The following is a 3,747-nucleotide window of genomic DNA, read 5'->3' on the forward strand; positions in this document are numbered from 1 at the left end:
GGTCTGCGGTTGTGAGGCTGGTTGGATGTACTGCCAAATTCTCTGAAACGCCTTTGGAGACGGCTTATGGTAGAGAAATGAACATTCAATACACGAGCAACAGCTCCGGTTGACATTCCTGCTGTCAGCATGCCAATTGCACGCTCCCTCAAATCTTGCCACATCTGTGGCATTGTGCTGTGTGATAAAACTGCACCTTTCAGAGTGGCCTTTTATTGTGGGCAGTCTAAGGCACACCTGTGCACTAATCATGGTGTCTAATCAGCATCTTGATATGGCACACCTGTGAGGTGGGATGGATTATCTCAGCAAAGGAGAAGTGCTCATTAAACGATTTCTGTATTTGTCAATGAGCGTTCTGCAGCTGTCAACAGGTATTTTGGCCCACTCCTCATGAGCAAACAGCTCCAGTGGTCTCAGGTTTGATGGGTGTCTTCTCCAAATGGCATGTTTCAGCTCCTTCCACATATGTTCAATGGGATTCAGATCTGGGCTCATAGAAGGCCACTTTAGAATAGTCCAACGCTTTTCTCTCAGCCATTCTTGGGTGTTTTTGGCTGTGTGTTTTGGATCGTTGTCCTGTTGGAAGACCCATGACCTGCGACTGAGACCAAGCTTTCTGACACTAGGCAGCACATTTCTCTCCAGAATGCCTTGATAGTCTTCAGATTTCATCGTACCTTGCACACTTTCAAGACACCCTGTGCCAGATGCAGCAAAGCAGCCCCAAAACATTACTGAGCCTCCTCCATGTTTCACCGTAGGGACAGTGTTCTTTTCTTCGTATGCTTGGTTTTTGAGTCTATGAACATAGAGTTGATGTGCCTTACCAAAAAGCTCCAGTTTGGTCTCATCTGTCCAAAGGACATTCTCCCAGAAGCTTTGTGCCTTGTCAACATGCATTTTTGCAAATTCCAGTCTGGCTTTTTATGAGTTTTTTTCAGCAGTGGTGTCCTCCTTGGTCGTCTCCCATGAAGTCCACTTTGGCTCAAACAACGACGAATGGTGCGATCTGACACTGATGTACCTTGGCCTTGGAGTTCACCTTTAATTTCTTTGGAGGTTGCTCTGGGCTCTTTGGATACAATTCCAACGATCCGTCTCTTCAATTTGTCATCAATTTTCCTCTTGCGGCCACGTCCAGGGAGGTTGGCTACTGTCCCGTGGGTCTTGAACTTCTGAATAATATGAGCCACTGTTGTCACAGGAACTTCAAGCTGTTTAGAGATGGTCTTATAGCCTTTACCTTTAAGATGTTTGTCTATAATTTTTTTTCGGATGTCCTGGGACAATTCTCTCCTTCGCTTTCTGTTGTCCATGTTCAGTGTGGTACACACCTTTTCACCAAACAGCAGGGTGACTACTTGTCTCCCTTTAAATAGGCAGACTGACTGATTATGAGTTTGGAAACACCTGTGATGTCAATTAAATGACACACCTGAGTTAATCATGTCACTCTGGTCAAATAGTTTTCAGTCTTTTATAGAGGTACCATCATTTTTGTCCAGGCCTGTTTCATTAGTTTGTTTTTTTAAATAATTATGTTAATCAACAATTCAAAAGTAATGGCTGTTTTTGATTATTTAATTTTCAATAAATTTTTATTTATTGTTACTTTTGTGAGTTTCAAGTGATTTCAGTGAGAATTGTGGGTTTTTCCTTCTTTAACTGAGGGGTACCAACAATTTTGTCCACGTGTGTATCCACACATATATATGGTGGTGATTTATTTAAATCTACAAATATTAATTATTTTGCAGATATTTGCTGTTATTTTCACATTTTTTCACAGTTTCTCAAGTGTTCCATTTTCTTATCTTATTGTAATTTTACAACATGTTTTTACAGGTAGTATTATCATTATTATGAATAATAATAATTATTTTTATTATTATTTTATATAAATTAATTATGTGAGGAGTCTGGCTGTGCTGTCAGAGTGACAGTAAAATTTAATGATGATGATTTACCAAGTGCCTTGCCAACAGTATTTAAATATGTAAAAATGACTGTTAAACTGTTTAAAATATTTATAAAATATTTATAATTTTTAAAGATTTTTGAAGCATTCCACTTATGCATGCTTCTTTATATATTATTCTTATTGTTATTATTGTTATTATTTTTATTATTCTTATTATCATGATTATTATTGCTATTATTAATAGTAGTTGACTATAATTAAACTATGTCAAGAGTCTGGCTGTGCAATCAGTGGTCTATATAGGGCATGTGTGACTCCTTCCATTGAAATGCTATAACTATGAGATATTTACATTAAATCTACTAATGCTTTGCTAGAAGAATGTATACAAATAAAAATTACATTCTTATACTGTATTTAAACCTATAAATGTGACATATTTTACAGATATTTGCTGTTATTTTTTGCCATGTTTTACAGTTTTGAGGCATTCCACTTTTTAATTTTATTATAATTTTGCTTTTTTACAGTGCATATTGTTATTAGTATTATTATTATTATTATCATTATTATTATTATTATTATTCTTAGTAGTAGTAGTAGTAGTAGTAGTAGTATTAGTAGTAGTAGTAGTAATTAAATATCAATAACCTATGAGGATTCTGGCTGTGCTGTTGGTGGTCTTTAAAGGGGGCAGCTGTGACTTGATATTTACATTAAATTCACTAATGCATGGCAATGCGTTGCAAGCAGTATTTATGCAAACAAAAATTACACTCTTCTACTGTATTCAAATCTACATTATCAATTATTTTACAGATATTTTCTGTTATTTTCACAATTTTTTTTTTTTACAATTTTTCAAGCATTCCATTTTTGTATTTTTTATGTAATGTTGCAAATGTTTTACAGTGCATATTATTATGATTATGATGATTTTATTATTATTGTTGTGTATTAATAATTGAATATAAATAAACTTTGTGATTAGTATTTAATTCTACAAATATTCATTATTTTACAGATATTTGCTGTTATTTTCACTTTTTTTTTTTTACAGTTTTTGAACCATCCCACTTATATATTTTAATATCATTTTACAAGTTTTCCTTTTAGTGCTCAATATTATTATTGTATATTAAGAATTAAATATAAATAAACTGTGTAAGCAGTCTGGCTTTGCTGTCGGTGGTCTTTATAGGGGGCAGGTGTGACTTTTGATATTTACGTGAAATTTAACAACGCGTTTCCAGGAGTATTTATCAGATAAAAGTGACACTATTATAATGTATTTAAATCTGAAAATATTTATCATTTTACAGATATTTGCCATTAGTTTCCCTTTTTACAGTTTTTGAAGCATTCCACATATATTTTTATGTAATTTTGCATGATTTCTTTTACAGTGCATACTATTATTATTAGTAGTAGTGGTATTGTTATATATAATGATCATAAATATAAATAAACTTCAAGAGGAGTCTGCCTGTGACTCCTCCCACAGAAACACTCCATCTCTGACAGACCTGAATAAAACTCTGCGTTTTCTCATCGTTTCCCTGCACAAGTTGCTGCTCTTCACCCCGGCTCTCCCACACCGTCCAACCCACACACATCAGCCGAAACCAGATCTGCCTAATGGTCTGGAATACCCCTGTTCTGTTCGGGGCTGATCATCGCTCCAATTTTCTCTTCAAATGTGCAGTTTTGATAAAAACCGCAGGCCGGTGTGATGTGACGGGAGGAGGAGGAGGGTGTAAACACTGGGGTTGCTATGGAGGCGTTGAAGAGGTTTCATTTGTGTGTGTGTGTGTGTGTGTGTG

The sequence above is a fragment of the Acanthochromis polyacanthus genome, chromosome 14 (genome assembly GCF_021347895.1).
Source record: "Acanthochromis polyacanthus isolate Apoly-LR-REF ecotype Palm Island chromosome 14, KAUST_Apoly_ChrSc, whole genome shotgun sequence".
Lineage (NCBI taxonomy): Eukaryota > Metazoa > Chordata > Actinopteri > Pomacentridae > Acanthochromis > Acanthochromis polyacanthus.